The sequence below is a fragment of the Chrysemys picta genome, chromosome 24 (assembly GCF_011386835.1).
Source record: "Chrysemys picta bellii isolate R12L10 chromosome 24, ASM1138683v2, whole genome shotgun sequence".
NCBI classification, from domain to species: domain Eukaryota; kingdom Metazoa; phylum Chordata; order Testudines; family Emydidae; genus Chrysemys; species Chrysemys picta.
The window spans coordinates 6,845,255-6,871,273 of NC_088814.1; the positions used below are offsets into that span (position 1 = coordinate 6,845,255).

General features: G+C 41.8%; 1 protein-coding gene and 1 long non-coding RNA gene across 27 annotated transcripts in view; one reads left to right on the forward strand and one right to left on the reverse strand.

The window, feature by feature from the left end:
- Positions 1-16,764, reverse strand: part of SPOP (speckle type BTB/POZ protein) — a 47,135-nt gene extending 30,371 nt beyond the window's left edge. For 6 of the 26 annotated variants that reach the window (XM_024100836.3, XM_008162662.4, XM_065577332.1 and 3 more), the window contains exons 1-2: positions 16,625-16,764; positions 12,377-12,448 (exon numbers count right to left, since the gene is read on the reverse strand). The gene's annotated coding sequence lies outside the window, so the exon portion shown is untranslated. Of the gene's footprint in view, positions 1-12,376; positions 12,449-15,807 lie in introns of all 26 variants that reach the window. The other 20 variants (XM_042844502.2, XM_065577334.1, XM_065577342.1 and 17 more) reach the window with 15 other exon arrangements.
- On the forward strand, positions 16,362-20,338 carry LOC122172606 (uncharacterized). Its single transcript, XR_006173054.2, has 2 exons — positions 16,362-16,501; positions 17,241-20,338. It is a non-coding gene; the product is annotated as an uncharacterized LOC122172606 (long non-coding RNA).
- The last annotated feature ends 5,681 nt before the right edge of the window (positions 20,339-26,019 follow it).

The following is a 26,019-nucleotide window of genomic DNA, read 5'->3' on the forward strand; positions in this document are numbered from 1 at the left end:
TCCTGCAGTAGGTGACTTCTGGGTATTCTTCTGGCTCTGTCAATCTGTTTCTTCACTTCAGCAGGTGGGCATTGTAGTTGTAAGAACGCTTGATCGCGATCTTGTAGATGTTTGTCTCTGTCTGAGGGGTTGAGGCAAACGCGTGCCCAAGTAGTCCTGTTCTTTTTGTGGATACAGACTAACACGGCTGCTACTCTGAAACATTTCATAAACAGTTTGGACATCATATCTTTCCCTGGCAGGCAAAAGAGGGGATAGACAAGGAGGGCGCACAAACAAATGGCAAGTCGCAGGAGTTAGCAGCAGAATGCTTATGTGGCCTTACAGACAGACCCCTGTGAGCTGCCTGTTTACAATCTGTCAGTATCCTGCTTTCTTGGATATAAAACGACAGCAAGCAACACTTGCCTCTGCAGTTTAGTAGAATACAATCAGTGCAAAGGTTAAGATACAGAATAGGTCTTGCCTTGTACACAACTGCTTTTAGATGCAAAAACTTTCACAGGCAATTGTAAATTGACCTCTTTCAATGCATGAGGAAATGCTCCCTTGCCATCCTGACCTATTGATCATCTCCTGACCCAGTGGCTGTGTCTAGAAACCCCAGCAGCTCATACCCCATTTACTGAGGAGTATGCAGAAAAACTAACTTTGTGAACAGCGGAAGTTTGAACTGGGGAAAGAGGAGAAACCCCAAACAAAATGAATTAATCATTCCAGGAAAGGCTACCAAAAGTCTCTAAGGGGTTGTTTTTCAAATAACAGTTTCTCAGTTTGTATTTCTTTAGACATCAATTATCATTGATGATCACTATAAATTTACAAGGTGTTTTACAAACAGTTACATTTCCAGCCCAGAGGCGATTCGAATCCAATCCCCTATATTATCCCTTGAAGAGTTTATAAAAGAAATGGATTTAATGAGGTATTTGAAAAATTAGAGGGGGGATGCTTGGTGGACAGGAAGAGAAAGGATGTTTCAAGAATGACAATGTGAAGAGGGAGGAATGGAAAAAACAGGAGCAACAGGGCAAGAGGATTGGAAGAAGTAGGAGCAAATGAAAAGACACATAATTGTGAGCAAGATTATACACAGACTTGAAAATGAGGATGAAGAGCTTGAACTTGGTGCTGTAAAAAAAAAAAAAAAAAAAAAAAAAAAAAAAGGACAAGAAGCCAAGTAATAGACTCAAAGTGGGATGCAAGATTATCTAATGAGAGAAGGAACTTGCAGAATTAAATGCACCTCTTAAACAACATTGCTGAAATCATGTCCGCTTTTCCCCACTTGGAGTGCACACAGAAGAAAGCAACCACGGATTAAGCAGCAAAGCTTTCACATGGTCTTTGCTAATGACTGTTCAAGTGATACTGCTGCTGCCGATTATTATTACAACCTCTCCTACCAGATAGGAAAGCAAATTATGCTGCAAAGAAAAGGCAGATTTGAAGAAATAGTTTGTAGTAAGCCTTTTGCTGTCTAATTTTTAGAGTGCATGACAAACATTTGTAACATGGTGGTATGCAGGGAAATTGTGGAAAGCAAGCATTTTGTATTAATAAAATGGATAGTTTTTCACCTTAAAGCACTTGCCACATTAGACAGATTATTCCTTCTAATATAAAGCTCAGAAAGGTGAAAACATCCTTTAACAACCAGAGACTTTTCCTTCTGGAAAACTGAAATACAGTAATGTGCAAAATTCTATGAAGTAAACATGCCAATTATGGAGAAATAAGGGTATGGGGATGTGCAGAAATTTAACTCATTCCATGTCAGCTAGGGTTCTCCTTTTCTAAGGTAGAGTGAGGGATCCATTTATGCCAAACAGGAGCTAGATAGCTCAGTTTATTTATTTATTTATTTGCACTTCAGCCTCCTTTGCATTCTGTAACGATCAAACACTGAAGACCTTACAGACCTCTTCCTCTTAACTAAGTACCAAGGAAGAATTATTGGGAATCAAAATGGTAATCAGATACAGAGTTTCAAATATCAGAGGGATAGCCGTGTTAGTCTAGATCTGTAAAAAGCGACAGAGAGTCCTGTGGCACCTTACAGACTAACAGAAGTACTGGAGCATAAGCTTTCGTGGGTGAATACCCACTTCATCAGACGCATGTGGTGGAGATACAGAGTTTGCATCCAATGTGTTCCAGTACTGGCAACTCTCATGATTTTTTCCCCCCCAGTGTTGGGATTCTGGCTAGAGCTAGAGTTCATTTCATTACTATGTGAGCAACTCTGGCCCTAACATGAATCTGAGCCCAGCCTGGGAAGGGGAAAAACATCCTCTGATTGGCTGCCTTCCCCAACTTCTCACCCGCTGGAACAGAGCCACCAATCAGGACTGATGTAGGAAGAACTCTCCTTTTCTCCCTCTCCCCATCCCCACAGCAACCTGAAGCCGTTCTCTCCCAGGAGAGGTGTCAGCAGGAGAAATAGTTGTTTAAGGTGCATCTACTCCCTCCCTGACCCTCCTGTAAGCAATGAACAGGGCTCCTCTGCTCCTCCTCGCTCTCTCCCTGCAACACCAAGCATGCGAAGAGGCAGAAGGGGGTGAAGAGCCCCTGGAACTGTTGCCCTCCCAACATGGAAGGGAAGAGGGGACCCTGCTACAGCACCCTTCAGGCCTGGGGGTTGAGATGTGTGTGAAAAACCTTAGGAGGAGCTGCAGTGAGGCTGGGAGGCTGAACTTAAAGGGGGGAGGGTACAGAACTGATCTGGAGGCTGGTGGGGGGCAAAATTAATTCTAGGCAAAGGACAGGTGGATGAGAGGGTAAAAGCTCCTGCAGTGAGAGTCAAAAGTCACCTACCCAATACATTTGGAAGAGAAGGCAACACTAATTGTTACACACACACACAGGATAGGCAGAGGGAGTTAAAAAAAAAATCAAAAGACAACACATGATTTTGTGGTCAATCTCACAATTTTTAATCTTTGGAGGCTGGCAATAGTGATGTTCATAGGCAGGAAAAGAGATTAGAAAAGTGATATCATCACAGTAAGGAGAGAAGTGTCCTTTGGAAAATTCAGTTGATTATTTGCATTAATAAAAAAAAAAAAAATCAAAACATGAATGCTCTCTCAGAGCCCAAAAACCTCTGCATGTCACTCTAGGTTCCAGTGAACTGGTTGCCGGTCTCAGTCCAATAGTCTCTCTGAGTGTATAAGCGAATCAGAACCATTTGCTAATGATATTCCTTTTTACACACTTAATAACCCTACAAACATCAGGATTTTTCATCAAGGGAGAAACTGAGTATACAGGAGGAAGAGTGAACAAACTACACAATTTGTTTGTTTTTGTGCTAGTTTCTTTCAGTCACAGTTATCCAGGTCAAAAATATTCAGACAGAGATGTGACTAAGTTGAACGTGCGCCCTTAAATCACAACTGCCCAGACATGCTATTCTGTATTGTTAATGGTGTTTTAAGAGCATTGGATAGACACCATGTTGTTATTTTAATTTATTTAAAATAACTTCATGCCAACTCATTTCTATAATAGTCCCTGGCATAGTGTGCAATAGAAGCATCCCTCCTCTATTAACTAGCCCGCTGAGTTACTGAGGTAATAGGAGAGTCTGGAATCTGCGTGACTTTAAGATGCATAAAATAAAATCTGCAACAAGCACATGTAATCTGGTTAAATACATTGCATTAAATTCTTGCCACCACCTAGTCTGGACACACAGAATTTTTTTTTATTGAGAGAGCATAGGAAGGGAAAGGATCAATTTACCAGAATATTATCAAGACAGAACCCAAACATGTGGGTTTCCTTGGAAAGCCCTAAAGACTGGCAGCCGATTATGTTTTCATTTGCTAACTTTCTACCTTTAAAAACTTAGTTTAAGAGTGTCAAAATACCTTTTTTAAAAAGTTCAAGCTTTTCTATTAACTGCTTCTCTTCCTTCAAAGCACATCTGTAGAGTCCCTAGAGGCTCAATTGTCAAAATTCACATGAATTCATTAGAACTGGTGAGGCAGCAATATGCAGACAAGACCAGAATTCCATATCTCCTTTACATCAAAGGAAACAGCACCACAGCTTTGCTTTCTCAGTGTTTAACTAAAAATCACAACTGGGCGAACAGCAGATGACTAAAGCTAAACTAAGGCAAGACTGAGGAGATCGATGGTAGGAAGAAGGAACCTGCCTCCTTATAACAATCCTGCCAGCAAGGGCTTTTGTTCTCAAGTTGTTAAACTGAGTCACAGCCTTGGGCTTTTTCTGGTTTCCTTTATGCTACCGGTTGCAAAGGGCTAGACAAGTGCATCACTTCTAATCACACACAGACTGGCGATGACGCAGCATGCATTCAAGATCTTCGGAATACAGTACTAAAAATAATATCTAGGAATGAAGCAAAACACTATAAAAAAAAATCCAATGGTCCAAAATGAGAACACAACTCACTGTTAACATATCACCCCACAGCTCTGCCCTTTGCATGGGCTTCCAGTTAAGAGTCCAGTTCAAGGTCTCTGTCCCAACATTCAAAGCCCTCCCTGGGATTGGCTTCTGTTACCCAAGAAATCACCTCTCCCAACAGCTACATTTCACAACAATGGAGTGGAGGCTTGCGAGTGAGCATTGGAGACAGAATTTACAGGGCTACATGAACTTACTCCACCAGAAGAATGACCATGAATCTGACCATTTTTAGAACTAAACTTAAAACTAATCTCTTTGACGTGGGTTTCCTTTGAATTTTTCCCACACACAAAATAGAAAGTCATATAAATTAACTGAACTATTTTCCCCACGGAATAGGAAGATAGAATATTTCTCTTTTTAAATGCTTGAGAGGTGCTCAGATACAATTGAGACAGACTAAAGTTGCATATTAAGAGAATTTGATGTTTACCTTCTGCTACGGCACTGTTCTACCACTCCCCTAAAATTGTGTGTTAAGTCTTATATGTAGTACAGAAAAAAGAGTCTGTCCCACCTTTACCCAGGTGGGATATGAACACAAAAGAGTCAGATCTTGTGACTACATCAATGTTTCCAATGGCAGCCTCTTTTAGAAGTTAATAATTCAGTTATAAACTTTTTCTCTGGACAATAATTTTGCAAAGTGACAGGGGTAATTTTAAAGCCACTTGTTTCACCTGCAACATCATAACTTCGGGATCTACTGAACTCTACTAACAAAGGAGTTTTCAGAAGCCTACTGATGTTAGGCAGAATAAGTCTCTATAATATTTAGAAAAAGACTAACTAGTAAACTGATGTATTGCCGCTGGTTTCCTTCTATTAGTTTCCAATACATCTTCTATTTAAGCAAGCTTCAGGCAGAGTTGATCAACATCTGACAAAACCAATATTATTAGAGTACAAACTAGAGAAATATCCTTGCAAGTGTCTGCAAAACAATCTGCAGGAGCTCAAGTCTTCTTTCAAACAAGCACCAAACAAGATAACTGCATGAAGTGGTAGAAAAATAGAACAGTCCACAAAACCAATTTTATCACAGCTTTTAAGTCTAGAATTAGAAAGTGTGATCAGTCATGGAACCAAAAAAAAATAAAAATGGTGGTTTCTTCATCACATTTGTTCAAAATAAAATGAATATCCATTTTAAAGTAGTGATGTGGGGATCTGGATTATAGTGTTTGAGTGCTTTTCAATAACTAGATTGAGGATTGGGTAAATCCTAGCTAACCAAGAGTTTGAAAACCCAGGTGAGTGGGAAGAGTTGGACTAGGGAAGCCATCAATGCCCTTGATAGATGGGAGGAAGAAAAGAGCAGAATTGCACTTGAGCCACTTGCTGTTTTTCAGAAGAGAGGCAGAAATCAGGGTTGCAGGAACTGCTCCTCTTTTGCAGAAGGGACAGAAAGGAGCAGGGAAACAGAACAGAAGGCACCACTTTTCCTTTAAGAGGAAGGACCAGAGCTGCTGTGTGTTCTTGTTGGGTGGTGTTTATTTGCTTCAGGTGGGGGGGCTGTCTGTAAGCAAGGACTGACCTGTCTCCCAAGGTCTGTGAGAGTGAGGGATCGTCCTTCAGGATAGGTTGTAGATCCACACAACAAAAACACTAACCCAGGAACCAATCCCTGTAACAAACCCCACTGCCAACTCTGTCCACATATCTATTCAAGGGACACTATCATAGGACCTAACCACATCAGCCACACCATCAGGGGCTCGTTCACCTGCATATCTACCAATGTGATATATGCCATCATGTGCCAGCAATGCCCCTCTGCCATGTACACTGGCCAAACCGGACAGTCTCCATGCAAAAGAATGGATGGACAAATCAGACATCAAGAACTGTAACGTTCAAAAACAAGTAGGAGAGCACTTCAATCTCCCTGGACACTCAATAACAGACTTAAAGGTGGCAATTCTTCAACAAAAAAAACTCCAAAAACAGACTCCAACAAGAAACTTCAGAACTGGAATTAATTTGCAAACTGGACACCATCAAATTAGGTCTGAATAAAGACTGGGAGTGGATGGGTCACGACAAAAAGTAATTTTCCCTCTGTTGATACTTGCACCTTCTTGTCAATTGCTGGGAATGGTCCACTTCCACCTGAACTGAATTGGCCTTGTTAGCACTGACCCCCCACTTGGTAAGGCAACGCCCATCTTTTCATGTGCTGTAATATATATATATATATACTGCTTACTGTATTTTTCACTCCATGCATCTGATGAAGTGGATTTAGCCCATTAAAGCTTATGCCCAAATACATGTTAGTTTCTAAGGTGCTACAAGGACTCCTCGTTGTTTTTTCTGATACAGACCAACACGGCTACCACTCCGAAACCTAGCACAGGAATGACTCATACTTGCCCAAAGCATTACAGCATTTGATTATGGATTAGTCCAATAAAGAATATGTTCATATTTTTAAGTAACCCATGTCCAATGCATCTCTTAGAAGCATTTTGTGCTACAACACAGGACAACCAAGGCCAGGAAAATCATAGGGTCAATGGCTCCTTCAGCTAGAAGTGGAGAAGCAACAGTCTTGTTTTATATAGTAAGGAGAAGGAAGTTAATATCAAATAGTAGCGCTATTATAAAGTGAAAAAGAACGAGATTAAAAAACTGGAGAAACATTCTACTAAAATTAATAGTGAATGAGACATCAGGTTTCCAGAAGAATTCCAGTAAACCTGAATTAAAATACTGAATCCTTGTCTTGGGGAAGTGACATATACCCTTAATTGAGATCAATCAGAAAGAAGTAGAAATCATATTTGGGATCCAAGCCACAAGAACTCCTCCCCCCCACCCAATAAAACACAAAAGCCTTTAACCACCAATAAGAGCAAACATATAGCAAAACTGCAATGCCCAAAGCCAGTGAAAACATACAAAGAACATTATTAATGTAAAATTCAGGCATTCTAGGTATAAACCAGAATGGAGGAAGTTCTGACCAGCACATAATGTTTTTAATAATTCAGGCTCTTAATGGTGAAAAGGTAAATTTCACTCTGGTATGTATCATCACTAATCTTGTGAGCTTCTCTTCTATACCTAAGAACAAGAAGGCAAAGTGAAGGATGAAATCTTAACTTAGATATTTGCTTTGTTGGGCTAAACCGTAGAAGGAAGTAAAAACCATAATCATTACTCTCACAAACAAACAAGTAAAAAGAAATCAAAACCTAAAGAATAGTGCAAAGTTTAAAAAAGTTTCAACACTAACATTAAAGAATTTCAGTGGCTAACTCACTATTTTGTTTTTACCAGGTATTTGCCTTTTCTTCTACTCTCATCCACTTGAATCTTTTTAACAGAGTACACACATTCATTACTTGATGTTACATATAAGCGTATAACAAAAAACTTGTTAATAAAAGTATAAGTCCATAAATTGCCCAGGATACTCATTTCCCACAGAGCATATTTCTACCACAATATTCCCCAAGGTGGTAGGAGGCTTCTTAACCTGGAAACATACTGGTAGCAGCAGCCTGTATATTGTTCCAAAACCTTCTACTCTTGCAAGATCATCACCTTCAGCCACACATCAGCCTTCAAGATGCCCAACAAGCTCCTGCCATTGAACCTCCGCCCCCCCGCCCAATGTCATGTTAATCAAAAGCATTCAGAGCTTTTCAGGGACTGAAAATTATGCTTGTCAGAGTTCTGCAATTTGCTATCAGCTAGCACTTTGTTGGCCCTTCTGCTTTACAGGACATAAGCGTTACTCTCTAACGGCGGGAGTGGTGCACCCTCCCAGGTTGCATGTACTTTTTTTTGTTTGTTTGTTTTGTTAAATGTGACCTTATCAGACACAAAGATAGAAAAAAATCAAATTGGCCAGTGCTTTCCACTTCAAAACCTCCTGAATTTACTTCAAATCAGTAGTCTTGCTTTCTTACACAATGAATCTTAAGTATGCCCATGTTTGCTAAAAAAAAAGCTGATTTTTTCTAGCCAGACCTTAGGGTATAATGCCCAGTCCACAGGATTCAAGTATAATCACATTTCAGAACTGAATTAAGAACCCTGCAACTGACACAAAATTGTGGCATTCACATAGATCCAAATTTGCAGATACTAATCATGCAACTTTGCATCCAGCTGGCTTGACAAAGGTAAGATCTGACTTCAGGAAGTACAGGCTCTGTGTGTATTACTTTAATGAGTTTTTAGATAGTTTCACAAAAGACTGCACAAGGGAAACTATTGTATTTCTCCTGCATCTGTTTATATCATTAACACTTAAAGCAGAGTTTGGTGCTGCATTCTGTGTACTGCATTTGACATTAATGATATTATCACTTGCAGAAGGGAAAGAAAACCGTAAGGGACTTTACTTACCTGCCACGATTTAAATTATGGGGAACTGATTTTCCAGCTATTTTTATTTTAAAATATATTTAAATTGTTGGCTGCACAAAGAATTCAGTTCACCTTTCTAAAGCAAAAAGGACAGCATGGAGATCATTGTGATATTCTTTTAGTCAGATTCTTTTTGGGTGGGGAAGGGGGAAAAGGGGGACACTTAAGCTTTCCTCTTTTTTCCTTACGTCTAGCCTCAAAAGACTATCCCCATATCAATCCAGCTTGCTTTTTTTTTTTTTTTATATAAAGTCTTCAAAGTCCATTTCTCCATCATTCTCAAACAGAAACCAGAATTAATTTTTCCTTTTACTTTTCTATGTCATCTAGAGTGACCAGATGTCCCAATTTTATAGGGACAGTCCTAATATTTGGGGCTCTCTCTTATATAGGCTGCTATTACCCCCACCCCATCCTGATTTTTCACACTTGCTATCTGGTCAGCCTAATGTCATCTTCCTCCTTCTCTTTCACATCCCACTGAGTCCCAATGTTATATAGCCATGTTGCACGTTACACAGAACTAGAGACACCAGATGTCTGCTAACCACATACATGCAACACGGAGACTAGATAGTGCAACTGTGAACATCAGGTTAAACATAGGTTAAAAGACAAGTCTCCGTTAGCTCAGTAGGACTTGTAACGCTTTTTCTGCTCTCTTGACAACAGTGGGCAAGTCCATCATAAATGGTCTCAAAATACTCTGAACGTTCCATTTGCCTTTTAAAGGAGCAGTCACTAAAATTAAGGTTACTTTAAAATGCTTTTATTCAGGAGATCATGTTAGAACTTTACTGTAATTTTTATTTTTCTTGCTTAATTCTAAAGGTACATAAATTGAATGGATGTCATTTCATTTGGAATTGGAAATTTAATTTGCATACAAATGCACTGCAATCTTGCCTGAAGGAGAGCAAATATCTATAAGGCAGTTACGTAACTGTACCAGCAAGACTCCAATCAAACCTTTGGACTTCCAAACACTTGCACTGACTGACTATGCTCCTCATACTTAGGAAAGGTAGACAAGGTTCTCTGCCCAGTGGAAGATATTTCAGAATGAAAGGACAGACACTTAATAGCTAGCATGAAAAATGGCAGGCAAATACAAACTAAAAACTGCAATACAGTTTTCAGATTTTTGTAAACACTCCACAGTGGATTCTAAAAATCCCTTTACCTGACTGATTGATACTGATTCAATTATTATGCACAACTCCTTGAGGTCTGACACTTTACACAATGTAAGCTTAGGTGGTGAAAACATGAAGACTATGGTGTCATGTAATGCAATCCTGAAACCGAAGAGACAGGACCCTAGAGTAGCAACATTTAACCCACAAGTGGTTCTCTTCTTGGGTTTGACTTAGGCAGAGGTTTCCAAACTGTGGGGTGTGTCCCCTAGGGGGTCTTGGGAAGGGAGCACCAACTCCACCCCCAACTCACCTCAGTGGCCACCCAGCCTTACATGTTTCTATTTTTGGCTGGGTTGGAGGGGGTGCAACCAAAACTTGTAACTCAAAGGAAGGAGGGAGGGAGGGCCTCAGCTCCAAATCTACTGGTTTACAGTTCACTTTTATTATATCTTTGTTTCTAAGATGGTATAACTCTTCCATCTCTCTCTGACTCTGCTGGAAGATAAAATGGTTTTTCAAAGTGTAAATGACAAGTGCTAGTGCTAAAGACCATTACATCACAGTTCACCTGTCTCACTTACCACCTCACTTATCTGTAAGAGCCTGTTTATTTGTGTAGATCAGTGATTCTCAGCCTAATTACCACTGTGGGCAGCATATCCAGCTCTCTATGGGTTATGAGGATCGCATCCATACAATATATATACTACCTCAGGGATCGGCAACATTTGGCATGCGGCCCATCAGGGAAATCCACTGGCGGGCCGGGATGGTTGTTTACCTGCAGCATCTGCAGGTTCGGCCGATCGCAGCTCCCACTGGCTGCGGTTCGCCGCTCCAGGCCAATGGGGGCTGTGGGAAGTGGTGTGGGCCAACGGATGTGCTGGGAAATTAATGGGCAGCAGATTTAAAACAAATAAAAGGAAGTTCTTCTTCACACAGCGCACAGTCAACTTGTGGAACTCCTTGCCTGAGGAGGTTGTGAAGGCTAGGACTATAACAGCGTTTAAAAGAGAACTAGATAAATTCATGGAGGTTAAATCCGCTATTAGCCAGGATGGGTAAGGAATGGTGTCCCTAGTCTCTGTTTGTCAGAGGGTGGAGATGGACGGCAGGAGAGAGAGATCACTTGATCATTACCTGTTCGGTTCACTACCTCTGGGGCACCTGGCATTGGCCACTGTCAGTAGACAGGATACTGGGCTAGATGAACCTTTGGTCTGACCCAGTACGGCCATTCTTATGTTCTAACAGTGAACTGCGGCCAGCGGGAGTTGCGATCAGCCGAACCTGCGGATGCTGCAGGTAAACAAACCGTCTCAGCCCGCCAGAAGATTTCCCTGACAGGCCTCGTGCCAAAGGTTGCCGATCCCTGTACTACCTGTATGGCACTGAGGATGTCATATGGGCTGTAGCTGTGTGCTGACTGGGCCACAAGCGGCCCGCAGGTTGAAAACCACTGGTGTAGATGTTGCCAGTGGGGGGTTGTTTCAGATTTGATAGCAGACATCTATTGTAGATTTTCAGAAAGATCTGACCCTTTAGCAGTACAGCTGTCAATTTCAGCTGCACCAACCCCAACAGATAAGAATGTGTGATTGGGTCACTCTGACCCAAACTCAGTGTCTTTTTTAAGTATACCATAATTTCAAAGTCCATGTCATAATTTAAATAGATTTATACCTCTGATGACATTTGAGCTATGAGGCTCCTGAAAGTGTAACAGTTGCAAGAATTCAGTCTTTTTTAGATTCTACCATATTTCAGACAAAGTGCAATTTAGTGAATAATGAGATTCCAAAATATTTAAACTGGTTGTAGTAGTAACTAGTGAGCATGTTCACCTGCTATTTTTTAAGTGTAAATATTCTGCTTTTATTCTGTAGTCCATTCTCCCAATGTCTGCATACAAGGATTTTTTGTTATTAGAGCAAGCTGGAGCTTTGTAAAAAGAGCACTGGAAATTGCTTTAGATGGACCATGTCAAATACAGTAGGTCAAATTAATTCAACCTTTTCTGTACCAAAAAAAGATAGTCAACATCAACAATGTACACACTGGGTTTATTACTAATGCAATTTGAAGTGACTATAACCGTACTGTGTAATGGACAGAATATTATATACATTACAGGCTAAGAAGTAAGAACACTAATGTCTACAGAAGAGTATAGAAATACTAGTACTTGCTCCTACAGCAGTAGGCAACACTGCAGCTAGCAATATTTTGTTAGTCTCTTCCAAAGTAGTAACTAGAACAACATGTCCAGTTAAGGGTTATTGTTTGAATGTTTAATTCCTTCTGTGCTGCTAGCTTCTTTATTAATCCAACACTCCCAAAGCTGCAAGACCAGCTCTGCCACACAGAATGCAGCTATGCAACTCCCGTAATCAGCAACAGAATTTACTTACAGTGTAAAAATGAACTCTCAAGTCTTTCCTGGGCATTTGCTACACAGTCAGTGGTTCTGCATCTTTTTTGTCCTAGAAATTTATAAAAATAAATAAAGTAAATGGCACATTCAGTGTCTGCTATGTATTTTCTTGACTATTAGTCATATCACCAGCACAGGAAGATAAGTTTACAGAACACCCTCTTTCCTCCACCTCCAATCCCAACAGAGTTCAGTACAGGGCCAGCAGTAAGAATGTGAAACCAAGAAGAGGAGACAACCTCTGCTAAATCTCTGGAGATAAGTTTCTGAAATAGAAGACTAAAATTGCCTCATAAACAAAGACGTATTTTAAACCCAGACTTGGGTATTTTTAATCTTACGTTATCCTTCTGCAGTGTCATGCATCTTTAGAATTTGGGGTACATGATGCATTAGTAAGTCTCTTGAGTACACTGTTCATGCGAGAACCCAGTAGCATCCTGCAAGATTCTGAATTAGTAGTGAGGCAGCAAGCAATGCATCAGAAACGGAGTATATAAATCATTTCTATTCTAAATAAAAATTTTCTGTTTGATTCCCTTTTCACGCTGAATAGCAAGCAGCAGTAATCAGAGGTTGGAGCATTACAGCAGGCTCTTATGTAACCCTTCAATTGTGCAGAGAACTAAGCTGAAAGGCGGGGGGGGGGGGGGGGAGGCGGGGAGGGAGGGAGAGGAGAGAAACCTGTGCAGATGTTCATCAGCACACATTTCGAAACACACCAATTTTGAACCTAGCCATTTTGAGCCTTCTATGACTCTTCCAAGCAAAGATTAATACTGCTTCTTATTAGTTCAATAAATATACCTTTTGCCATCTCTGGGTCAAACTTTTACAAAAATAAAACACCCAAGAAGAACTGAACCAGATACTTTGAAGTGTACAGGTTGAGAACGTGTGAGGCAGTGGAATGGCAAGTCACATAAGCCAAATACTAAACAGAAGGGTGAATACCAAAAATAAAGCGGCTAAGTCCTTCCAATTGTATACTGTATTTGGATCTAGAAAATTCATAGAGGACAGACACACAGCCCACAACAAATCTAACATTGTACATTTAAAGCCCGGGCTATGCTACAGAAATGTACATTCCCATCCCCACCCCGAAAAATATTCCACTATTACTAACATTGGTTCAGCTGACCTGATGGAACAATAATCTAGGGATGGTTCTGGTAGCTGGAACTGTTTTTACTTTTCAGCAGGTCTAACTGACACAGTTAAAAAAAAAAAAAAAGGCTCTGGTGGCCAGAGCCTTATATACACATTCGATCACGGACCAGTTCTAACATCTGTTCAACTGAACTAGTAGGACTTTTTTGTAAGTTTTCCAACTGATGACACTGCTCAACCATAACATGTAGGATCAGCAATGGTACCACTCCTGGAAACTGTTTCAAAACAAAAAAGTGTCCCAACTACAGTTCCCACCACAATTTGAAGATGAAGTTCCACTATAGAAGTACAATGACATCCTACATAAAGCTCCAGCTATAGAAGCGGGCTACTGCTGACTATACTGACCACATATAAAAAATGATCGAGCATGTTCCTAAGAAATTTAGAAATATTAAAAAAAAAAAAGGTGCCAAAATCATCTTGTAACTTTCTATTATGGCTTTAAAAAGTATACCACCACCTTAATAATAGAAATACCAATCAAGGAGTAAAATATGTGGTTTATAAAAGTTGATTTTTCAATATCAATTTTATCAGAATAAGGAGTAAGTGTTCCTGAAGTCCATACATCAGATTTTACAGTAGTTACCGAGGCTAATACTATGTGCCTGTTTTTTATTACTAACCATTTCTGATTTAGTAACAGGCTGTCAGTGATGCATTGATACTGCCAAAGTTTGAGGCCTCTAGATATACCAGTGAATAAAAAAAAACAACCCCCCCCAAACATAGCCACATGTCTTCATTCCATAAATCACAATGATGCAAGTGACATCATCAAACCAAGCCATTTCAGGCCTAGCACTCTGGTAAAAAAAACAAAAACCAAAAAACATTTTTATATATGTATATGTCTACCAGCAAAGAATCAAGTCTCCCATACATTGTACTTGACTTTTCCAGAGGAAACTATTTATTTTCATAAAGCATCTGACCATGAATATTGATAATTAGGGCTGCAGTTTTGTCACAGATGCTTTGATTTTTCTGTTTGTGGGTGACTTTTCTTTGTGTCTTTGATTAACCCTGGACCACGGCCTGACCACGTTGACTGCCATACCTTGGGGCAAGTGATCCGGCAGCACCATGGCCAGGAAGGGTGGGGGCAACATGTTATAGGGGGAGTGCCCCGCCTGCACAATGTGGCAGGAGCCAAAGGGCTGGAGCAGAGAGCTGGGTCAGTCCTGCAGGATAAGAGCCGTTGCTGAGGGCTGAGTGCAGGTTCAGTTCGCTCTGAAAACCACCTCTCTTCCCGCCTCCATCACCCCAAGGACCTCCCAACCCAGGGACAGGACCTGACCTCCTCACACTGTGACTTTATACACCATTTCCTCCTAAACCCATAACATGTACTAGATTTACCATGACTGTAGTGTAATTGATAAAAATAATGCCGTGACAAATCTGCAGCCCTAATGATAAGTCGTCATACTTCTTACAGCAAACCATCTCAGACCGACAACACATAGAAACCAGCAAACATTAGTTTACAAAAAAGTCATTCCTTTTCATAAGCCATGATGATGTTCTGACATTACAAAACCACATCACATCTAACACACTCTGGTAACAGAAATGTGAAGACACGATCAAATGACATACATTTTCCTTTTACAAAAATTCTTTCCTTCTCACAGACCACAGCCATGCAGATAATTATTTTACACTTGCAATAGCCTACATTACTAATCAAGGTATTCCAGTAACAAATACCAACACATCTAGCAATCAGCTCATATTATAAACATATTTAACATGAGCAAAAGGAATTCTGTTGCCTCTTCATCAACTGTGATGATGCACTAATACAGTCCCAGGCCTGGGACATTCTGCTAAGAGAGATTACAATACAGTACTAAGCTGATATAAAAACTAATCTTCCCCGCTGGTTTAGCTGTTTTCCTCACAATTCTCATTAGTTTAGCGAATATTGGTCATTTCCATCTCCCCCCTGCCCCCATCTCCAACAACACACTCTCTTTGTTTGTTTAGCTGCTGGTCATCTCACTTTCCTTATGCCAATCCTTGTTCCCCTTCTCCCAACTCGAATTCGTTGACTGATCTATTTCCCTCCTAACTATTGGTCTTGCCACCCAATCCTTATTTTTTATTTTTAGTGGGTGGTTACCTCTCTCCCTCACTTCACTCCTTGCTGATTCAACAGCTTGTTCCCCCTTCGCCATTATCCTTACTGGTTTAACTATTGGCCCCCTTCCCCAGGACTCTTACCTCCTGGCTTCAGTGAGTTACCCCTATTGCTGTAAGCAGCTTTGTTCTATAGCAGGGTAGCGAGTCAAAGGGGCCCTGGCCCAGACAGGTGCAGTGGGTGAGGATAAAGCCCCTCCTCCAGGACTCCTACCCCACTTTCTGCAGCCAGCCCCCTGTGAGAATACAAGCAGCGGGAGCTCACTATTTGGCAGCATGTCTCCCTTCTCCAATTCTCCCTGCGCAGGTGCAGAGGATCATTATTCCGCAGGTCCCTGCAGCGACGTTCTGCGCAGGCGCTGAGCGCACGAAGCAGCAGGATGTTGCTGCTCCTGGCTCTTCCCTTCAAGGTGCGCGTGCGTGATAGCCTGGCTGTTCCTCCTCCGGCACCCTAAGGGGGGCTGCGCGCGCACACTGCCTCATCTCGGACTCCGGCGGACGCCTCCCGTTGCTGCGCACGCGCCCTCCCAACACCCACGGGCGTTGCGCGCGCATGCGCGCCCTCCTCCCAACAAATGCGTCCGCCCCTCCCCGATGTTTCGGCTCTCAGCGGCTCACATTTTGGCAGCGCTGCGGCACATGCGCCGTTCTCCTTCGGTTCCCCTCAGCGAGGATGGCTCACTATTTAGCAGCGGGCTGCCGTTGTCGCAGTGCCACTTGACCAGCCAGTATGGAAAGAGGGGCAGTGCGGAGCGGATCTCTCACTCCCAGCCAGCTGGTGAGTCCCTGCTTGGGGCTGCCCTACATGCGACTCTCGGAGGGGGTGTGGCGCCACCAACACCTCCCTGTGGAGATCCTGGGGTCTCGCCCTACTCCGCCATCCGGTCTCCCCTCCCCTCACCTGAGGTGGTACCGCTGGTTGTTGCTGTCCCCTTGTGGTCTCCTCCTACTGCCCCAAACCGATACATCCGGGCCTCGCCGCGACGCCGTCCCTCAGCGCCACGACGCCACGCTCGGGGAGAGGGGGGTGTGTGGAGAGGGACGCACTGAGCATGCGCAGCGTGCAGGGAGGCGGGAAGGGCGTCGAGTAGAGTGGGAGCGTGGCGGCCGCGGCCGAGGCTCACGCGCTGAGGTGAGGTGAGGTGAGGTGAGGTGAGGTGGGGGGGGAGCGAGGAGAACGCGGCGCGCGCGCATGGGAGTAGGCAGCCCCCCCCTCCTCTCCCCTCCCGCGGGCCCGAAGGCGGGAAAGCTGGGCTGAGGTGGGAGGCCTGCAGTGCTGGGAGCGGGGGTCTGTGTGTGTGAGGAGCAGGCTGGCTGGGGGGAGGGGCCGTTTGGGGGGGGTGGCTCTTGAGGAGAAGGGGGGCTGCATGGTTACAGGGCTAGTGGCACCTGCGCCCCCTCTCAGGTGTCCAGCCAAGCTAGGGGGAGGTGTCCTAGTTTTCGCAGCCTTTGACCTGTAGTACCCCACTTATCGCCCTGGCTTACCAAGCAGGGCCTAGTGACCTTCTTTCCTTTAGGAGTCTGCCCAGCGGGCTACGGGGACCAGACGGCCAAGTGGTGTTCACTGGAGCAGCCGGCACACGACCTCTAGAGAGAAGGATTTTAAAACGACGCTCTTATCTGACTTTTGCTCTTCCCGAAAGGCGTCCCTGTCTGCTACCGGTAACCCAGGCAGGCCTGACTTCTTCAGCCTCCCCCAGCGGGTCCTTGGGTCTCCTTCCGAACGATTAGCATCCTCCTCTTCAGACGGGGTTCCTTTATAAACCAGCCCCAGGACTTTAGATCTTTTGCCTTTTCCTGAGTTGGTCCACACCAGTTTTGTAGTTTAGATAGAGAGGCGTCGGAACCAGCAAAGCTAATAGTCCTGTCGTCGTCCCTTAGCAACTCAAACATTTGCAGAGAGGTAGCTTCTCTTGAGCCATTCTTTTCCTTGCTGCCTCTGTTTTTTTTTTTTTTAAGACAATCTCCTGTTACTGTAAACTAATATAGTCATATGGAAAACAACCCCAGTGTAGAGTATTCATAAGTTGTTACAGTGCAGCTCGATATCTGTTGTAGCGTCAGATGAGGGAAGGAAGCAGGGAAGCTTTTGATGGGACACATTGTGCAAGGAGAAGGAAGGCTTCCAGTTACCAACCCAGGCTCGATTTGAACTGGAATCCTACAGATGGATACACTTTTGTATCCTGTAACCAATTATCTGAAACATGCAGTTCCTTATCTGACTTTGTTTTAAAAATTCCACTTCTCAGTGAATGGAGAGAACAGCTAGATGAAAGCTGAAGGCCAGCTAAGGCAGAGTCTACAATATTGTAAGTTGTCATTTTTGATTATTCTAAATAGGGATTGTTTGTTCTATCCCTGAAATGCAGGTACTTTTGCACTGGAACACAGCAGGTGCTTATCAGAGACTAAATGGATTGTAAGTAACAATAAGTAAGGAATCCAGTTTCCAATTAAAATTGTAAGCACAGTTAGGTAATTCCATAAAATAGGTTGCATGGCTAACATGCCTGTCATCGTTAAAAGTACTTCAGCTCTGTATTAAACAGAAATGATCAGAGCACTGGCATTTTATCTTAGCTGAAAGATGATATCACCAACAACCCAGTGCACCATGCTAGGACGTCCAGTACTAACTCAGAAGAGTGACACCTACTCTATTATTTCCTGCTGGGCTTTCCTTTCCTTGCAGGGGTCTCATCCAAGTAATCATCAGTCTTTGGACCCTGTTTGTTTTTCATATTTCACAAGCTGCTGCCCAAGGTGACAAAGCAGCAGGTCATGCTGCCTACTATGAAGAAATGGCCATAAAACTGCATTCTAGATGGCATGGGATTGCAGTTAACATTCAAAACTTGTGGAAATGACACATTTACTTTTCTCCCATGAACTGTTTTCTTATAACTATAATTCTTCCCTTTGCCCAACCTTCTGCATGCTCATGCTGGGTTTCTTAGAGCTTAAGGCCAGAAGGAACCATTAGATCATCTAATCTGACTTCCTGCATATCATAGGTCATTAAATATCATCCAAATACCCCTGTATTGAGCCTGATGACTTTAATTAGACCAAAGCATTTCAGTTCTCAAGAGACTAAACTGTTCTGTGCCCCATGCAGAGAACAGGAGAGACGAAACTACCACCAATGCCCGAGGACTCTGCAGAGGTAGGGAATAAAGTGAGATGTATTCAGATGATCCTAGCAGGTAAACAATAGCCCAGGCTGCCGAGGAAGTTGAACCCCCTTCCCCAAGGTCCCTGTCAGTTTTCTCTGGGGGAAGATTGCCAGATTTAGGGTTGTAAGTAATCAGTATAACCCTGAGTATGTGACCAAGACACATCTGCCAGGCATCTAAGAGAGCGGATTCTATGTATCACCAAAGAGCACTGGTCCACCTCATCTGGTGTCTTGTCCCAAGCTGAATCAATATCAGATGCTTCAGAAGAAGCAGGGGGAGGACCCAGAATACATTTGGCGGGGGGGGCAAGATTCCTTTCTGATTTCTGCAGATGACTGGCTGATGCATGAGATTTAATTATAGGGTATGTCTACACTTCTATCAAAAGTGTGACTGCAGCATGTGTAGAACGGAGCTAACTTTCAGCTAGGTAGCTTGAATAAAAATAGCAGTGAATACAGTTTTATCATCTGCATCTTGCAATGGACTGATACCTGACTTTTGTTCCAAATATGCCCAGAAATGCTGAGTCTCTAGTGATGATCTTAATTTCTTGTAGTGGGAGCGCTGAAAGACTAAAATACTACTTCTAGTGAATTGCTTGCAGTGTTGTTATAGCCATGTTGGCCTCAAGATAGTAGAGAGACAAGATGGATGAGGTAATATCTTTTATTAGACCAACTTCTGATGGTGAAAGAGACAAGCTTTCAAGCTTACAGAGCTAAAGAAGAGCTCTGTGTAAGCTCAAAAGCTTGCCTCTTTCACTTCTCCTGGAAGCTAATGGAGATGTTCCTTTCAATCAACTGATTGAGCAACTGCATTTGGATCCAAGGGTTTCTGGTTAGATCAAGCACAGATGGATTTCTCACACTTTAAATGTTATCCATGTCATTTAAATAGGTATTCCTTTTTATATAGCTCAGGAAATGTTGGGAAACATGGATTCTTCATGTGGTCAAACAAGTTTGAAATATCAGTTTTTTATAATTGGAAATTTAAATCCAGTTGAATCATGAAAAAGATGAAATTCCCTTTATCCGTCATATGAAATGTTAACTTAGGTCAGTCCTGCCCTCTGCTGTAGCTGTGCATGTGGAAGTAAACATGCACATATAGAAAAGAGGACACTAGTGAGAGTGCTGATTCCCAGATGGAGGTAACTGCTCAGAGCTTGAGGATTTGAAAAGTGGTGCACTGATGTGAGTTTTGACACTAGTGTGCATGTGGGAGTACTGAACCCTCCAGTGCACACGTGTGGGGTATAAATTCCCCGGGATCATCTGAATGATATGAAACAGATTGTTTGTTTATTCTGCATGAAAAGATGCAGCAAATGCTAATGTAGAAATGGCTTTGGAGGTGCTGTTTCTATAGCCTTTGTATACATAGATGTTTGGTTTGATGTGATGCTGATTAAACTGATGTCCTTGAAACAGTTGTGTGTAAGAATCTTAAACAGCTGCTGCTTTTTAATATTCACTTCCTCTTTTGTTTTAATTATTGTGTTCCTATATTTTTCCCTTTCAATTTACTAAAATGTAGAAATGTAATTAGAGGGAGGCTGGGCTCAGAGAAAGCTGCCAGTGTTTCTACATCATGATTAAATATATCCACCATCCCTTTTGTGAGAGACTGAAAAACTGGATTCTTATAATTATCTCCATGTTATCCAGGAAAGAATCGGTAACACGTACAGATACAAACTTAATGAAAATGCAGCACTAATTAAAAACTCATACAGGTTCCTGATGATTAGGAGGATATGAAAACAGTTATTTATTTTTTTCCTCTATTTGCTATCTTTGTTACAAAACCAAACAAAACCTATCTCCAATCACTGGAGAGACTTAATGAGGCTTTTATCTATGCAACAGTCAAACACACAATGGAAGTTATTTCATTCACTTCTCCTTAGGCCGGGGGAAATCTGCACAACTCATTTTCCAAATGTAATCCCAAAGGAATGCTTCAGTGTATTCATGAGCAATAATGGGCTCATTCCTTGCTCTGAGCATACAGTTATTGTTTTTTAAAGTAAAGGTTTTAAAAATAAATCTTGATATTACTGGTGTTGTGTGGTTTAACCATGAAATTTTGGTAATAGTAACAGACATTAAAAAAAAGTTTTTCATAGAACTGGAAGGGACCAAAGGTCATTGAGTCCAGTCCCCTGCCTTCACAGCAGGACCAAGTACTGTCCCTGACAGATTTTTGCCCCAGATTCCTAAATGGCCCCCTCAAGGATTGAACTCACAACCTTGGGTTTAGCAGGCCCATGCTCAAACCACTGAGCTATCCCTCCCCATATAACGTCTATTAGGGTGTCCACTCCATCCTCCTGGAAATGCAGGATCCTTCCTTAACCCTAGATAAAGCTTACATCATACCATTTTGGGCAAGATACAAGCTTTAGTGCACTTGTTGAATGCACCAAGATGTGGCAAGTGTCTGCACAATCTGTGATATAACAAAGAGCTGCTGAGATTCGGGTTGTCTCAAGCAAGCCTATAGTTTTTATAGACTAGTTTTTCAAAGGAAAGGAAACTGGTGGAATCTTTCTTCCATAGCCCTTCTTCCACTAAATTAAATTCATAAGAGATAGTTGATAGTGAGATAGAAGGGCTCCTGTATTCCAACATTTCCTTCATGGGAAGCTGACTAGTAATTAGCACCTGTATTTTCAGAATGCTGTATAAATATTAACTAATCCTCAGTGGCCCATGAGGCAGGAAGTTAAATATTATTATCCTTTTAAAGTTGAACCACTGAGAGATTCAGAAACTTACTCAAGGCCTCTCAGCAAGTCATTAGCAGACTCAGGATTATTTTAGGATTTAGGAGTTTCTTGCACTTAATCCTGTGCACAGACCACTAGATTACATTTCATGGGTGACATTCATCTGGGACTCTAGATGTAGGAAGAAGAGGTTGTGAGGGTTTATGTGTGTGACGAGATGGTCAGCATTATTTTAATGTTTGAGCATGAGACTGGGAGCCACAATTCCTAGGTTTTATTCTCAGGTCTTCTACCAACTTGCTCTGTGACTTTGAGCAAGTCACGTAACCTCTCTTGTTTCAGTTTACCTATCTCACAAGATTGTTGTGATTTATTAACTGATTCTGAAGTGCTTTGAAATTATCTGATTAAAAACATATAATGACAAAATATTACAGTATATGGTGGACTGCAGCAGCGTACTTTGCAATAAACAGAACTGCTTATGCCTCAGGTGCAAAAGATGCATTTAAAATACAAACCAAAAGGATTCCTAGTCTGAGTCTGATATGAGAGACAAACACTACTGCCAAGAGTCATTCTCTTAGGTCAGTGTGTAATATTAGGATCCCTGTACAAAACCACACGCCCAGATCTGAGTGCACCACTGCTTGTCAGGATTCACCTTCCTAGCTGCAGAACACCACAGGATACCCAGTGCATTAGTGTTATGTTTTGAACCTGCAATCTTATTTGTGAGAGGGCTAATCTTGTTAGACAGCGCTGGTCTCCTTTAGAGAAAAATCTGATTTTGAGATTTTAATTGCAGGCAGTCGGTGTATGGTTCTATTTTTACACCTATTGGAAAAGTATCAAAGTTAATTTCTTAGTGGAGGAAATCATACTTTAAAATGTGCCATTATGAGGAAATGACTCCCTGATGTCTTTGAGTCAGTGCTTTGTTTCTTGTTAGAAGCGTCTCCTGTCTTCCCTGATGAGCCTGGCTCTTGTTTTCAGCGGCTGGTTTTCTTTAAGATGCTTTTGATCCTGTATTCATTAAAACCTGATCCTGCTGCTTCCCACCAGCCCTAATGGTCTGTAAAACTATTTCTCTTTCTCTAAGATCCTGTTAACTCTGCCAGCACCTACAGAGCAGAGGAGCTCAAAATATTGTCAAAAGTCCTCCAATTTATTCAAACCTGCTTCTCTCCACAAACAAAAATTAATCTTCAATGTTATCACAGCAATCGATTTTAGTGGAGAAGTGGAACTGGGTGGAGAAGAATCTAAAGGATTTTTATCACTGCTGTTTCCCCCTCTGCAGGTAGAGAAGGATAATTGGACAAAGGACTTGGAAATAGAGAATGATTTAGCCAGTATAACAGGAGGTAGGAAGACCCAAATGAACAAAAAGAGAAAGGGGGCTTCAACAGCCATTAATCAGGATTAAAAAAGGACGAGCTACAGAAGAGGGTAAGAGAAGAAACAATGAAGAATGAGATGAGTAGGGGACAATGAAGAGAGAGGATCTAGGAAAGGAGTAATGATTATTTAAAATTTCATCTAGATTGAGGAGGAGGAGAGAGTGGAGAGAACTAAGGGAAAAGAAAGATGAAATCTGACTAGTCACCTTGCAGGGAAAGAGAACAGGACCAAAAAAGGGATAAAGGACAAGAGGATGAAAAGAAGACAAGGTTTCCAAAACCTACTCAGTTTGGTTTTAAACTCCTAAAGTGATGGTGTCAAGGTACATAGCTGTGCAAGGAGCACAGCTTAGTTAGGTTCTGTGACGTTGCAGTCTATATAATTTTATAAAAATATGCTACTGAGTGAATATAATGTAACTGGGATATGCTTCATGTAAAAGGTCTCTTGTAAAGTATCATTACAAAGCTTATAATCTACTGAGTCAAGTATCAGGGGGTAGCCGTGTTAGTCTGTATCTACAAAAACAACAAGGAGTCTACTGAGTGTGATCATCCTATTTGTATAAATGTACCACTCTTGTATCTGAAACTAGAAATATGAACTATAACTCTGAAGGCCTATTGTAATTATGCAAAGTGTTGGCCATTAATGGTGGTTTGGAATCTTGATGACTCCCGTTAACCAGGACAATTGTCTGCGGATGGGTGTGTTTTACCTGTAAGTCTTCCTGTATACCTGTGTGCTGGCAAGTGGGCAATGAAGTCTTGCAGTGACGTGATCATGTCACCTGAACTGAAATCCATTTTTAACCTGGTGTCTTTCCATTGAGAAGGAGGGGGTGGGAACCCAGAGAGGGACAAAGGATTCCCACCTTATGCAAAAGATATATAAAGGGGTGGAACAGAACAAAGGGAGGAGAGGAGCCATCATGAAGAATCCCCTAGCTACCACCTGAGCTGGAACAAGAGCTGTACCAGGGGAAAGAATTGTGCCCAGGCCTGGAAGGTGTCCAGTCTGAGGAAAAAACTCACTGAAGCATCTCTGAGGGTGAGATTATCTGTATTCAGTTTGATTAGACATAGATTTGTGCATTTTACTTTATTTTGCTTGGTGACTTACTTTGTTCTGTCTGTTAGTATTTGAAACCACTTAAATCCTACTTTCTGTATGTAATAAAATCACTTTTTACTTATTAATTAACTCAGAGTATGTATTAATACCTGGGGGAGCAAACAACTGTGCATATCTGTCTATCAGTGTTATAGAGGGCGAACAATTTGAGTTTACCCTGTGTAAGCTTTATAGAGGGTAAAACAGATTTATTTGGGTTTAGACCCCATTGGGAGTTGGGCATCTGAGCGTTAAAAACAGGAATACTTCTGTTAGCTGCTTTCAGGTAAACCTGCAGCTTTGGGGCAAGTAATTCAGACCCTGGGTCTTTGTTGGAGCAGACGGATGTGTCTGGCTCAGCAAGACAGGGTGCTGGAGTCCTGAGCTGGCAGGGAAGGCAGGAGTAGAAGTAGTCTTGGCACATCAGGTGGCAGCTCCCAGGGGGTTTCTGTGATCCAACCCGTCACAAGTCCCACTTTCTTTTTCACTAATGGAAAAAACCTCATGTATGTAAATGTACACCCTTTAACTGAGAATAAAACAATGAAAGTTCATATTATTAATTTACACTTATTTGTTCTTGTACAAATTACACCTCTACCCCGATATAATGCTGTCCTTGGGAGCCAAAAAATCTTACCGCGTTATAGGTGAAACTGCGTTATATTGAACTTGCTTTGATCCGCCGGAGTGCACAGCCCCCCCTCCCCCCCGAGCACTGCTTTACTGCGTTATATCTGAATTTGTGTTATATCAGGTCACGTTATATCAGGATAGAGGTGTATAATGAGCATTATAAATTGCAGCATCCATCTTAAAGCATTTTAATAGGACGCTATGACTTTTTTTCTCCATGTTCAGCTTATCAGTTGCTTTTGCTTGTTTCTGCTTCCTCAAGAACAGTGTTTTACAATAGGTCTGGAATGGCATTAGGTTGTTGTAATCAAAAGGTGGCAATATAACATTCAGATGTTTAGTTATGGTTTATCACCTTTATCAAACGTATCTTAAGGAAAGAATACCTCTGTGCAGGACCGAATGCTATTCATTAATAGAGAACTTGAGAGGTTAAATGACATGCTATGACATCCAAAATAATTATGTTAAAAGAATGTTAAGGTTGCAAAGTCAAACACTCCAAAGATAGGAAATGTCAGAATTAAATTTTGCCAGGCAACTTTAATTTGGCCCCTGTGCACATATACACTTTAATCACATGATCACATACTATTCCCCCCCCCCCCACAGATACCATGTCTCTTTCAGGGAATGGGCAGCTATTTAATATTTCTTTTTATCCTCCACATTGAATGTGTGCCCCTAGGCTTTATTTAACACACACCATGCATACTTTTCACTGAATTAAAAAAAAAAAAATTCTTCATGGGCATTTGCTTGGTGCTCAGGCAACAGTAGCTGAGTGCTTCACAAACATTTAATGAGTTTATTTCCCCGTTTGAGATTAGGTAATGGTACTATTCCCAATTGACAGCTGGGAAACTGAAGCACAGAGAGAGATTAAGGTCAAAAACTGTTAAATGTGTACACTAATTTTGGGTAGCCAGCCTGAAACACCTAAGGCCTTATTTTCCAGAGTACTTAATATTTACATAGTACTTTTTATTCAAAACATGGCTCCAACTGATTCCAGTTGCAGTTGTGAGCATTCAGAATTTTGTGCAACTCTAGACCAGGTGTATCACATTGGGCATCCATAAAATGAGGAACACACAGTTAGTGGTCACCTGTGACAATTTTAGTTTGAGTGATTTGCCCAGCATCTCATAGGAACCCTGTGACACAGGCAGGGATAGAATACAGTTCTCTAGGGTGACATTTGAGTTCCTTAACTATGAGCTT